At 41.5% G+C, this 14,466-nt stretch overlaps 1 protein-coding gene and 1 long non-coding RNA gene across 4 annotated transcripts in view; one reads left to right on the forward strand and one right to left on the reverse strand.

Moving 5' to 3' along the window:
• Positions 1–14,466, forward strand: part of LOC147105112 (uncharacterized) — an 81,782-nt gene that overhangs the window by 59,560 nt on the left and 7,756 nt on the right. The gene's annotated exons all lie outside the window — the stretch shown is intronic.
• Positions 1–14,466, reverse strand: part of LOC147105113 (fibroblast growth factor receptor substrate 2-like) — a 68,091-nt gene that overhangs the window by 26,623 nt on the left and 27,002 nt on the right. The window lies entirely within an intron of this gene.

Below are 14,466 nucleotides of genomic sequence, written 5' to 3' on the forward strand. Positions count from 1 at the left end.
GGGTTTCGACCCGAAATGTTGACTCTATTTCTCTCTCCACGGATGTTGCCTGGCCTGCTGAGTTTTTCCAGCATTTTCTGTTATTATAAAACAAAAGGTGTGCTCAGAGGATGAACTGGATTGTACGAGGTCCCCTACAGGCTCTGGAACACAAAGAAAGAAGACTGGAGTCCACTTGAAAAAAAAATACACTGTCCAATTCTGTGAAAAATTTGCAGTCTTGTGAATACTCACAAAGGGTTGTCGCAGCCCTCTGCAGATTACAGACACTGCTGAACACTTTCAAGTACTGCTGTGATAGCACTTTTGGGGGAAAAAAACCTCAACAATGCAACAGATACAGTACTCTGGAGTGAGTTAAACGCTGTAACATAATCTGAGTGCTCAGAGGTTTAGAAACCAATCAAGCATTCCTTGCTTGGTTCATGATATCAAATGCAGCTTGGAAATCCACCCTCAAGTATTGATCAGTGAACAGTCTGCAGTGTTAAAAGTACTAATGACATTTAACATCTTTAGATGTAGCGGTAATACACTTTGGCTGCATTGCACTCATGATTTTCCATTAAACCACTGGTTGCTGCAAGCAGGAGATTTTACAGTTTGTACTGGAGGTAGAGAGGTCTGGGTTTAGGATGCAAATTATTATTATTATTTTTTTTAAAAAGGCAAGTCGCAAAAAAAATGAAATGAGCTGACAACCAAAGATAAATATTAAAAAGTTGCAATAAGGATCTCTTGTATCCTCTATGGAGATTTTAATAAAGCAGATTTGAGTCATTTTGTTTCTTTCTGCTCGCCTTTGCTTTTTAATATATTAATAAAGTACAGTATTCCCAGTGGGAAGATTTCTTGAGCATAATACTAGACAAGTAAATCAGTCACATACAGTAAGACGTAAAAGCAGGTTCGTACCACATAGTGATAAGATCCCTTTCCGGACCACGATGCTCTTAGAGGTTTGGTATCAATCTTCGCCAGTGTGATGTGCGGAGGTACCAAGCAAAAATGCACTTTTACAGAGGGAAATCAGTAGAGTCCGACAGCACTTCTCACACTCATCACTACAGGACAGCTAAAGAATGAAACTGTCGACCCAAGAAACAGCTTGCTTCTTGGTCAAGCATGGGTGTGGCACAGGGCTAATACAAACTACATACATGAAAAAAATATAGCGGAAAATAATAAGAACAATCAGCATTGTGGTGCAGTGAGTCGTGGGATGTGGGGCTTACATCACTTTGGAGGAAGAGACCGGAAGAAAAAGCAGAGTCCATGATATCATCAAACCACTCTCTCGAGTGACCTTGAGTCTGGTCCACAGTGGCACTGGCAGGGCCCCAGCAGATCAGCTACCCACCCTCTCAACCACAGTCAGTATGTGGCCCAGGAAACAACGCAAATGGAGAGAAATATTCTGGGAAAGAAGTATTAGCAGATTGAGATGATGCACGTCTGAAATATTTAACTCCAGTTCAGCAAAATCAATGCTCTGCCATAAAAGTTGCCTTGCAACCAGCACAATAAGTGTAACAGAAGTCTCACGAACACTCGTTGAAATTAAGCAAGATAGCATGTCAAAAGCATAACTCTGATCACATCAGAAGCAAGTATGAACACTTGAAATTTAATCTACAGAGAGGGGGGAAAACAGCTCCTGAAGATGCTAGTATTTCTCAACATGTTGCTGGGATGTACATAAAGTACAGAGCGGAGTTCAACAGAATACTAAATATTTCTAGTGTTAGGTGGAGTGGACCCACCAACACAAACGAGGAGTGCTGTATCCTAATGCTGACTAGAACAGTTGCCATTTTTCCAATTTCTGCAGTATTTTCAACAGAAACCCTAAACCACTGAAGTAATGTGGGCGCGACCCCAGTCCAATGTTTTTAAACTCAGTGCTGGACTCTTGAGAGTGTGTGTTCACAAATGGAACAGGACAATTTCTATTGTCCCTTTTTCTTAATGCAAGTCCTTAATGACAGGAAGTTTGTTAAAACCCAATCAAGTGATTTAGGCCAGTGTTAATGGGTTCAGTTAGACATTCATGAATGATTTCTAATAGATCCTTTTTGGAAAGGAAAGGAGACTCTGAGGAGCAGAAGTTGGTTGGTTCCGAGATGTGTGAAAATTCAATCAGAAATGGCTTTAAAAAGGTGACAAATTAATATTTATAGACCAAAGGTTTAGATGCATAGCCAGGCGCAACGCTAGTTTCCAATAACTTTATTTTTACAATGGAACCCAAAACTTGTAAAAGCGAAGGGTCACTGATCAAAACAGTTCCGATATGGGTCCACACCAGAAACATAGATCAGTTTATTCTGTCCACAGATGCTCCCTGGTCTGCTGAGTGTTTCCAGCATCTGCTTTTTCGATGACTGATTAAGTTGGGTTACAATCTGATGGAATATTTTTCCATGCTGCAGTAAATTGATCTACACGAGCCAGGCACACTGACAGTTCCCAAACATGCCCCTTTTGAATGCCATGTTTGAAGTTCCTGACCCTCTTTCATAACTCTTGTGTGACAAACCATCATAAAACATCTTCAATTGATTTTTCTGGGGCCACACAAAAAAAATCTTTTACAGCATGCTGTGACTAGGATTTCAGTTAAGTGTAATGATGGGTGTGTATAATTCTGGTAGTGTACCCTTGAACCGTGAAAATATCCAACAGTACAAGTACAGATTGTTGCTCCTCCAAATGAGCTGTGCCTGGGTAGATGATTTTCAGTTATATAAACCCAGAGTGAAGTACTGGTGGTTACAGGACTGTCACTGATGCCAGTAATTTGTGGTGATGAATTAAAGCTGTGCTTACACTGCACTACTGGCTCAAGGCCAATAGCTGCATTCAGTGGTTTGCAGTAAGCAACACCTAATTTATAACTCCTGGTTGCAAAGCTGCACTCTCATTGCCAAAGAGAGCCCTGTGCATGCAAGTAAATACATGTGCGCAGAGTTCTGCTCCCAGCCGGTAAATATTAAATGTTTTGAGAGCGTGTACAGGAGGGCCCGCATTCTCCGATGGACCCACTCAGCACTTTTTAAAATCCAATTTGGTACTACCCGAGTTTTACTTCATGACACCCAAGTGATGGGAGAGAACATCAGGAACCGACTCTTAATTATACTGTCACTTTCGCTTCACTGCAAAAAAGAAACCATATCTCGGTGATGCAAAAGTGACATTAAACAGCAATCATAAAGCATCAGAGGCCATTATAGAATATTGGCATGTATGGTTTTCCTGCAATACATCAGTAAGAAAGAAAGACTTGCATTTATATAGCATCTTTCATGACCACCGGACGTCCCAAAGCGCTTTACAGCCAATGAAGTACTTTTTGAAGTGTAGTCACTCTTGCAATGTGGGAAACAGCAGCCAATTTGCACACAGCAAGCTCCCACAAACAGCAATGTGAAAATGACCAGAGAATCTGTTTGAGATGTTGATTGAGGGATAAATATTGGCCAGGACACCGGGGATAACTCCCCTGCTCCTCTTCCAAATAGTGCCATGGGATCATTTACATCCACCCGAGGTTTAACGTCTCATCCGAAAGATGGCACATCCGACAGTGCAGCACTCCCTCAGCACTGCACTGGAGTGTCAGCCTGGATTTTTGTGCTCAAGTCTCTGGAGTGGGGCTTGAACCCCCAACCTTCTGACTCAGAGGTGAGGGTGCTACCCACTGAGCCACTGGCTGTCACTAACAGTACCATATACAGGAAACTTTGTGCTATCCGGCACCGACGGGACCGAGCTGTTGCCGTCCCATCAAAACTGCCGGACAAACCAGCGCTAATGTTAAAACATACGGAAGCTTTTGAGCTCCGTATCTAGCAACAAACCCTGTTGCTTAACAACAGCTTCTAAACAGTCGGCCGTAGCTTGCAAGCGTCTCTGTAGCTAAGCAACAGCTTTAGCTAGACCTTGCAGAGCCTGACTAGTGAAAAAAAAAGCAACGAAAAGAAAAAAAACTTACTGAACCGACTCCTGAATTTTGCCGGTGGCTCGAGCATTCCAGACAGTTAACCTCCGGATAAACCAAAGTTTCCTGTACATTAACAGATCTGGCAACAATACTGTACTGCACGCACTGTAAATTGAAAAGGTCAGAGCTAGCCATGACATATGATAGATAAGAATTACACTCATCTAGTGAGTGGAGAGGAGTGTGGAAATATAGACCGTCCCTGACTGTGATTCATTCTGTAATAGAATAGGTAGTAGAAGCACTCAATGTTCCAAGCATAGTTTTCACACCCCCTCCTCCCTGTTCAGGAGAGTTTGAACCTGTTCATTGATACCCAAAAGACTGCAACATCTGCTGAAAACTTAAAACCATTTTTGTGACAGCATGCAAATCTGGAGAAGTGAAAAAGTCATGTTCAAAGTGCATAGTGCCCTAGAGGTAAAAGTCATGTTCAAAGTGCATAGTGCTCTAGTCAGACCGCAGAGTACAGGAAATTTTCGATTAACCGGCCCCTAAATAACCGGAATGCTCTATCCACCGGCAAAATTCAGGAGTCGGTTCAGGTAACTTTTTTTTACTTTTAGTTACTTTTTTTAATTGATTTGTTGCTGTGCAAGGGTGTAGCTGAAGCTGTTGCTAAGCTACAGAGACGCTTGCAACTTGTGCCGATTGTTTTGAAGCTGTTGCTGCAACAGGGTTTGTTGCTTTATACGGAGCTCTGAGCTCCGTATCTTTTACTATAGCGTTCGGTTATCCGGAATTGTTGATGGACCGGCACCACGTCGGTCCCGTCCGTGCCGGATACCAGAAAGTTTCCTGTACGGTGTCCACTTCTGGTCACCGAGACACAAGGGAAATATTCAATCCCTGGAGGCTGTGCAGAAAAGAGCCACTAAACTAATTCCCGAGGTCAAAGGACTTAGGAAGAAAGACTAGATAAAATTGGGCTTTTCAAACTTGAAGGAAGGTGACTTTTTACTGGAGAAACATACAAGATAGTAAAACCGGACAGAAAATGTAAATCCGGAACACTAAACTGTGAGCACTCAAAACAGTGAATGGCAATATTTAGAATCAAGAAGTGTTTCTTTACTAAAAGAATTGGCCATACATGGATTGGACTTCCAGGTAAGGTATTGGTGGTAGAATTATTTACACAATAGTTGGCTGGTGTGAAGGGGGGGGGGGGGGGAGTGGGAGTGTTGTTCATTCTGGGTAGACAAGCTAGGATGGCACAAATGCCCTTCTTCATCCACACCTATTGTTAAGGGTCATTAAAGTCTGTTTTTAAATCACTTATTATGTAAGAACCAGGTTTTTGGGCATGCTTTTCACAGGTTTTCTTTTTAGCATTAAACACAAGAAAATCAGGATAAAAATCAGCCCAAATAAATCCGTTTTTTTTTTTAAATCAGCTTTTAGTTTGAACATCACTAAACCTCAGGAAAACAAGCGAGAGACTAATCGGGCAGTTAAACTAAATGACAACCCATAATTATTTGCACAGTTCACGGGTACCACTTTTAGGAGTCTCAACAGCAATTTCAAAAGTTCCAGCAGTTGTAGTCAGCTATCGGCGTTACAAATGATTTCACTAGTGGGTCGCGTTCCCAATGAGAGGCACTGTTCATCACTGGAGCTTGCCCATAATATGCTAAATCTGGGAATGTAGGTGGGTTCAGGGCAGGTTTATTCATTGCCTGATTTTTCCTCCTTTCCTTTGAGAAGCGACTTTGCGTCCACTAGACTGCGTACCTGTTACTAGAAACTTGCCATGTAAGGAATATCAAAGAACCCCTGTCCGATCAAGGACATGAATGTCAGAACATCAGAGCACTGCCTTACATGACCACTGCGACAAGGTCAATCAATCTGTTTTATGGATTAATTTTCCCTCTCCAGAAACATCGATATCTTGTTTGTGTTTACTGAACGTGAAAAGGGCACAGGTCAACTTTTTTATTCAATGGGTTACATTTAAACTGATGGTGGTCTCAAAGTTAATATTGGCACAACAGAAAACGCTGGAGAAACTCAGCAGGCCCGGGCAGCATCCGTGGAGAGAGAGAAACAGAGTTAACGCTTCAGGTCGAAGACCCTTCGTCAGAACTGGAAAAAAGCAGGAAATGGGAAGCAGGTTTAGGGGCTGGGGAAAGGGGGAGGGGATGAAAGAACAAAAGGGAAGGTCAGTGATAGGATAGAAAGCAGGAGAGATTAAGAGACATTGAGAGATTAATATTGGCACACTTTGTTTCTGGCGTTTGTTTATTTACCACAGCAGAGGTATTATTCAAGAGGAACTAATCAAACAGCTTACGAGCAATATAATCGTGAATTTACCCCAAGTTACTTCCAGAATTTGGCACTGAAAGTTGGATCCCAGGATACGCACACATTGCGTTATCATGCATGTTGTGTACATACATCATGCCTGATGTCAGTAGCATGACATGCATGCATTGTGGGTTCCCTCAAGAACAGGGAAAATGCCTCTTTCTGCAGGTCAGGATTGGTCAGCTGCTTTTTTACCAATCCATTAACCTGGAATAATCGTGGAATTTAACAACTTGCACATATATAGCGCCTTTAACATAGTGAAATGTCCCAAGGCACTTAAACTGGGGTGGAAATTAGCAAAAAAAACTATTTAAAAAAAATGTCTCTACCTATCTTGTAAACACTTATTGAGCCTTATACGTAGTCAATGTGCATGTTCGAGAACAAAATGTGTTTAATTTTAATGTGTAGGTAATTGCCTTTTTGGAAGAAAGAGGCAAATAACTAATTTTGTTCCACAACTGGGGAAGTGCAGTACAGCTACATTGTGCTTCAACGATGGAAGGTGCACAGAACGGATTCACGAAAACAATACCAGACATGAGGGGCTTTAGTTGTGCATGGAAGCTAGAAAGACAAAGCTTTGCTCTCTTCAGTGGAGCAGAGACCATTAAGAGATCTGATGAGGTGTTCAATATCATGAGCGCTTTTACAAGGTAATTAGGGGAAAACTATTTCCACTGGTCAGTGACTGTTACAGAAAGAAATGTTATACCCCATCACATTTCTGTTGCACTTCAACACACCTCCTCTTAAAAATGTCAAATTATTCTGAAACCTTCCTATGCCACCATTCTAATTTGGTTATCACGTAACTATATTCCAGCCAAATACTTTACAGTACAATGGTAAATTCAAAACACTTAGCAATCATTTGCCACCTCCACCAAATGGCTGAGTGGATAAAGGCACTGCAATGTGCGGCACTGAGCCATTCTGGCCTGATCAGGCTGTACCGAGTCATCTGATCTCAAAGCAATACTCGGGACAATACAATTGGCTTCTGTTCCCATGTTAGGCGGCGGATGGGGCAAATCAGCCAGAGTTCGCATTCCTAATTCTTATCCAGTGAGCCCTGCTAGAAGGTACGCACACGCAAACGCTGCATGAAAACAGCTTTGATCTCCCCCACTCCCCACACAACACAACTGTCTTCCGACACCGGGTCTAGGCTCACGCAAGAAAAATGGCTACTTGAGCGTGATTCTGAAGGGCTCTCGGCACCTATGGAACAATACTCCAATATAACAAAGCACCTTTAGAAGAAAAGAGAAAATGGGGAGGGGGCAGCATTTTTTTTTAAAAAGCAATAACCTACCATATACAGGAAACTGTGTGTTATCCGGAGACTTACTGTCCGGAATGCTCGAGCCACCGGCAAAAATCAGGTGCCGTTTGTTAGGTTTTTTTTCTTCTCGTTGCTTTTTTCCTCAACAGTCAAGCTCTGCAAGGTCTGCTGAAGCTGTTGCTAAGCTACAGACGCTTGGACTGTTTAGAAGCTGTTAAGCAACAGGGTTTGTTGACAGATACGGAGCTCAGAAGCTTCCGTATCTTTCAACATTAGCGCTGGAGTGTCCAGCAGTTTTGAGGGAACGGCAACAGCTCGGTCCCGTCGGTGCCGGATAACACAAAGTATCCTGTATACAGCAACTTCAAACAGGAAATGAAACAGCCATCTTAAAATATTGTGTACTTCGACATTGTGGTGTCATGCGCAGTGTGTGTTATTTCAGCATCAACTCTGCAGCATAAGCAATACTGTGGGAAGCCAGCTGATCAGCTCCATTGCTGGGTTATGTTTTCAGAACTTCAGGTCATCGGCTGATATTGTCCTGTGGCCAGAGAAAAACAGCAACATGCGGAAATCCTCATTGCGCCACAGAAAGTTAACTCATTTTTTTTTAAAACAAATGGATGAAAGTAACGGATGTTATAAATCCGAGAGAAGATGAAATGTAAATCTCAAAAATATACTTCATAAGTTTGCCACTGTAAAACAGCAAAGTATCAGTACAGAGCCCTAGAAATGGCTGTATTATGGAATAGTACAGCACAGACGGAGGCCATTCAGCCCATTGAGTCTGTGCCGGCTCTTTCGAAGAGCAATCCAGTTAGTCCCACTCCCCCGCTCCTAGGATAATGTAAAAAGTACGTTCAATAATAAGAGGCAAATTATTGTTCAATATAAATGCATAATCTGAAGTCCCAAGAGAAAACTGTACAGCAGGATCAAGATTACTTAATTCTATTGCATTCTCAATCATTTTCCCATCTAAAATTTGAACAGACTAGAGACAATGTAGATTTATCCAATAGATCAAACATACAAAGCAGATTGCAAATTTTACTGCGGATTACTGAATGTAAACACTATTTAATCTAATAACTGATGAGCTAGTCTTTGTACTCATTTTGAAAGTAATACGGAAAAAAATTGAGGTCAATATATTTTCTAAATGGCTGTTATACACGTGTGAGATCCTTCAAATACAACAGCGTTTCATCTTTAAAACAATTGACGTTCTTAAAAATGCTTTAATCTCAGATGATATATTTGCAGTTATTGAATCTTTGGACTTCATTATAATGCAAAATACTCATTTCTAAGATGGTGCACAGAATATTTATCACATAAAACATTAGGAAAAAAAAAAAATCAGCATTTTCTTAAATGCTGTATTTAAACTCACTGCAGGGGGAAAAAAATTAAATACTTAAGTCACGATTTGCTTGTCCAATTCTTTACTTTAAAACTTATCATTGAGGTATGGGCATGTTCCCAATAAATGCGATCGAGTGCAGCAGTCCTAAATGGTTCAAAGCTTACTCAGTACATGGACTGCACATTCAAACATGAGCTAAGAATAGGCTATAGCTTCTTTCAGGACACAAATACTGGTTCACAAGGTCATCGTTAGGCACCTCTGTGCAACACATCATCGCACGAGTATCACCAATCCAAACCATACAGCTTCTTCAGCAGTCCAGTATGATGCAAGTTAAAGAGTTAGTATTATATCATCGGCAGTAATAGTGAAATATAAAGAACAGTTCTATTGGATCAGGAAATGTCCTACTGATATTTTTTTCTCTGCCCAGTCTTCTGCCCTCCTCAATCATAGGCACTAATCATGTTAGGATACGCCTCAATCGGCACAGGTCACCCTCCAATACTAGCACAATTTTCCAACTGCAGCAGGAGTTAAGCAACAAAAGCAGAGTCTAAATGCTCATCAGACACGACATGGAGTAGCAGGGTGCAAAATCAGATTGACATTTTTATGGTATTGATCATTTAAACTCACTTGCGACTCTGCTTTTAATATATTTGGTGGCTACACCAGTGAAATTTTAAGCGTCAAAAGGTTAGCGCTCCATCCTACCCTGCCCCCCCAAATAAAGCATTAACATTTAGATCATATTGTGGAAGTCTGCTACACAAGTTTCATCCAAGAAGCTAGAATTAGGTTTTGTAACTTGCAACTATTCAGATGTGATGACGACTTTTCTGCACAACAGGAGAGTGGCTGTACTTTGGCTGAAGTGATCATTGCGGCAGCTTGTAGCTGTGCAAATTAAATATCGTACATTTGCATTCCTTTAGGACACTCAAGCGATATGGAACCCAGAAGTGCGAGTGTTTAGAGCTTTATTGCAAGTTAGACTCCGTCTTTGCCCCGGTGTACTTTACTGCAGATATCTCACAGTGAAGTCAGCGTGCTGCTGAGGCAACATAAATCAAACATGTGAAAGGATACTTCGCTCAATATCAACTGCGGGTTGGTTATTCCATCATTTATAACCAAGAATTCGAATGCAAACCAGCTACAAATTTGCATCGGAATCCAAACAAGAAGCTATAGTGCAGTTGAGAAAGGCTTCTAGAATTCTGTATGTTAAACTCTTTAATGCTACGTTATGTTTGCATCTATACAAGAACGTGTATACATCTATCTATATATATAAATAAAAGGATACTTCTGTCTGTCATTCCGTCTGTCTGTCTGTCTTGAATTAACTCGAAAGTTATAGAGCGTACCTACACATGCGTTACGTCGAAAGAAAGCTGACGATTCCAGAACCGTCCTAAGCGTATTTACGTTTCAGCCGGACAAAAATTGTTCGCGCGTTATGCAAAAAACCTTCAAAATTAAACTCATTATCTGCTAAGTAGCATTGATTGACTGACGTCAAGGTCGACCAATCCTGTGCCGGCACGATTGACCAATCCTACTGTTCAGTCGCCTGATGGTTGGCCAATCGCTGCGTCTGTGGGCGGGACTAATCGTTTTCATCTCAGGGATGTGGCAGCCATTGTTTCACTGCTTCCAGCTCAAACTACTTTGGTCATCCAGCTTTGAAAAAGTTAGTATCTCTTTTAAAAATAACATAAGATTTACCAAAAACGTTTTATAAGTACTTTCACTTTCATCTTTCAAGGTATTAAAAAGGTAGAAATGTTGCCCGGCAGCAGATTGAGAGAGGGACACAGACAGGGCCCAAAAGCCTGGGACTCGATTTAAAATGTTGCCCGGCAGCAGATTCACAGAGGGACAGAGAGAGGCCCCAAAGCCTCGCACTCGATTTAAACCGCCCGGCCCAAAACAGCCCTGGCAAAGCCGGGCTCCCCCAGCTATACATGTATATAAAAGAACTTGGACCTCCCAAGTTGCGGTAACCACCACAGACTACATGCTAACTCTCACCAAGAGTTATTATTCTCAATGTCATTGTATTTAGAGATGGGATAATATGAGTGGTGGCCAGATCATTTAAAATTTAAGGTATGAAGAATTGAAAGTTGTCAAAGACTATTTCCCAAATACATGGTTGATAAGATGAAAATGAAGGAGAACTAGAATCCAAGGTAGACTATTCTGAGACAATGAGCTGCTAGGGACAAGGAAATACCATCTGCGATACAAGGACAATAGTTCAGCCACAGATCACTAACACTTCTAACATAGACATAAAACAAATGAAGCTGTGGATTAACACATTGCCCTTTTACTTCTGGGACTCGTATTGATGCCATTTGGATGAGTTTCTCCTGTATCTGTAACAGAGATCTCAGCGTAATTCCCGATTGGTGCAGACTCACAGCATAAAACTGGACACTGTGCTGGATTAAGCTGCCAACTTCATTCAGAGGCCACAAGAGATGGCAGAAAAATTCACACCCGAGTGTGTTATTCGGAGGTGTTCAGGCGCTACATTACTTCTGGCGTGACTGCATGGTGCAGGCAATGAGTGGCAGAACTGGGGGCGGGGAGTTCCATTCCCCAGTACGGATATCGGTCACCTTGCTGAGTAAAATAACTCACCATAAAAAAGCAAAAGAAAACCGATTTCTCCCCTTCCCCTCCCCCCCCCCCCACCCCAATAGCTTAGTGAGTAACTGAACTGTACAAGGTCTTGGGAACAATTCCTGTGCTGATTGCAACTGGGGCAGCAGTAGCAATGGTACAGTTAGGCTCCGCACCCTTGGGCAAAGGAGAGGTAAGCCAGCCATGTTGCGATTGTTCTGAAGTGAAACCCTGGTGGAAGCATGTGGGTGGACATGATCAGGCAGAGTTGTGATGCCTCTGCAGTTTAATAGCCAAGTATTAAGGCTCAAACATGAATTATAGCCACTTCAGCGAGGGCGCCACATGTGGAGAACGGTAAGCAGGGAAGGTAAGGAAACTGCAAGTGAAGAAAACCAGAATAACAAAAAAAAATCAATGAATCAAATCAGATGACCTTGCGCCACATGGTAAGGAACTTCTTGAAAGAAGACCCCAACATCTGGCTATTAGACAAGTAACAAGGCTCAAATAACACCAATAGGAGTTACTTAATCCAAGGAAAGTTAAAAGTTGCAATCCCGCCTAGAACCAGTTCAAACGGGAATACAAATGGAAACATAGTAAAACAGACATGAATAAGAGACAGACGACTGAACATTTTAAAGAATTCTTCAAAATAAAACTTTGCCGAATGCTGACCACATCTTACCAGAGTTGGAGGTCCTCCAACGTAAAGTTACTGTAAATGTCAATACATCAGACAGTACCAGAAAACAAGAACATGGGACCAAAGAAGAATGGCAATGCTCGAAGATTAAAGAACAGAACTGACAACATTCTGAAGCCTGACAAAACTATTTGTATTAAGTGCAAAAATATGATTTAATTATAGTTTTCAAATGACTGCTAGGCAATAACTCAAAAGGGAAAAAGGAGGCAAAACCATGGTGATTTATAAATGCACAAAGAAAAATGTTTGCAAAATTCTATAGTTTAAACACACATTTATTCAAAAGTAAACTTTCACAGTTACACATTTCATAGAATCATACAGCACAGGAGGCCATTCGGCCCATCGAGTCTGCGCCGGCTCTTTCGAAGAGCAATCCAGTTAGTCCCACTCCCCCGCTCTTTCCCCATATCCCTGCAATATTTTCTCCTTCAAGTATTTATCCAATTTCCTTTTGAAGGCCACTATTGAATCAGTATCCTCCGCCCTATCAGGCAGTGCATTACAAATCCTAACCACGCATTGGGTAAAAAAGTTTTTCCTCATGTCGTCTCTGGTTCTTTTGCCAATCACCTTGAATCTTGGCCCTCTGGTTATCGACCCTTCAGACACTGGAAACAGTTTCTCTTTATTTACTCTATCCAAACCCTTCGTGATTTTAAACACCGCCATCAAATCTCCTCTTACCCTTCTCTGCTCCGAGGAGAACCACCCCAGTTTCTCCAGTCTACCCACATAACTGTAATCCCTCATCCCTGGAACCATTCCAGTAAATCTCTTCTGCACCCTCGCCAAAGCCTTCATGTCCTTCCTAAAGTGTGGTGCTCAGAATTGGACACAATACTCCAGAGCTGGGATCAAACTAGTGTTTTATATAGGTCTGGCATAACGTCCTGGCTTTTGTACTCTATGCCTCTATTGATAAAGCCCAGGATCCCATACGCTTTGTTAACCTGTCCTGCCACCTTCAAAGATTTGTGCACAAATCCCCAGGTTGCTATCTTCTTGCACTCCCCTTAAAATTATACCATTTAGAACGTATTTTCTCTCCTCATTCTTCCTAACAAAATATATCACCTCACACTTTTCTGCATAAAATGTCAGCTGCCATTCCACCAGCTTGCCTATGTCCTCTTGAAGTCTATTACCATCTTCCCAACTGTTTACTACACTTTCACATTTCGTGTATTCTGCAAATTTCAAAATTGTGCCCTGTAACCATGTCCAAGTCATTAATGTATATCAGAAACATCAGTTTGGAATCCTTTACCTGATCTATGCATCGTATAATGCTGAACTGGGATTTGTCCACCATCCTTCAAAGCTTGAAAGGCATGCTTGTTGAATGTCTGTCACCGAAATTGTTTCACTGTACAACATGTTCACAGTAAAGCTGCAGTTTTAGTGTGGAAACCGAATAAACTGCTGAGGAAGACTCAAGACATTCCTGAAGGATTTTGCAAAATTGAACATGGGAATAAAGTGAAAGACAATTAATCAACCCTCAATGCACTAAGGAGCTGTCTTGGGTACATTGTTCCGAACCCATTTTAACTCTTAGCATGTCAAGGACAAGTTTACTTATCTGGCCACGCTCCTGCTCACCAATAACTGTCCCCATTCATTGGCAAGCCTTACTGTTTTGGCATCTACGGTGACAACTTTCAATTTTTGGACCTTTGATCGGTTTAAACACAGGGCTTTAACGCTGGGGGAACCCTTCCAATTTACTTTTTTTTTTTTTTAATTTGTTCCAACCCTTCAAAATGAAATGTGGAAGCCAGGATGAACAACAAGCAATGTTAGAGTAAGTTTTTAACAAAGAAAATGTACAGAAGAGACTAGGTAGAAGAAAGTTTTTATAATTTTTGTTGAAAACTGAGAAAGAAAACGAAGCGCCACACACGTGTCCTTTAGATACAAATGTCTATTTGGTGCGGTGCTGCTCCCGATTTCTATTAACAAACGGTCAGGAATGCCCACGTAAAAATACTGTAACAATGCCAAATGCTGTACACACAGTCGCTTGCTTTCTTGTTTTACCCACTGCAAAAAGGTGAAAGACTGAGTTAAACCTGCCAGAATTCAAACCCAGGACTTTCTGGTCTAAATCCAGCAGTGAA

Source organism: Somniosus microcephalus, chromosome 18, assembly GCF_052327205.1.
Source record: "Somniosus microcephalus isolate GS21.2 chromosome 18, FLI_Smic_1.0, whole genome shotgun sequence".
NCBI lineage: Eukaryota > Metazoa > Chordata > Chondrichthyes > Squaliformes > Somniosidae > Somniosus > Somniosus microcephalus.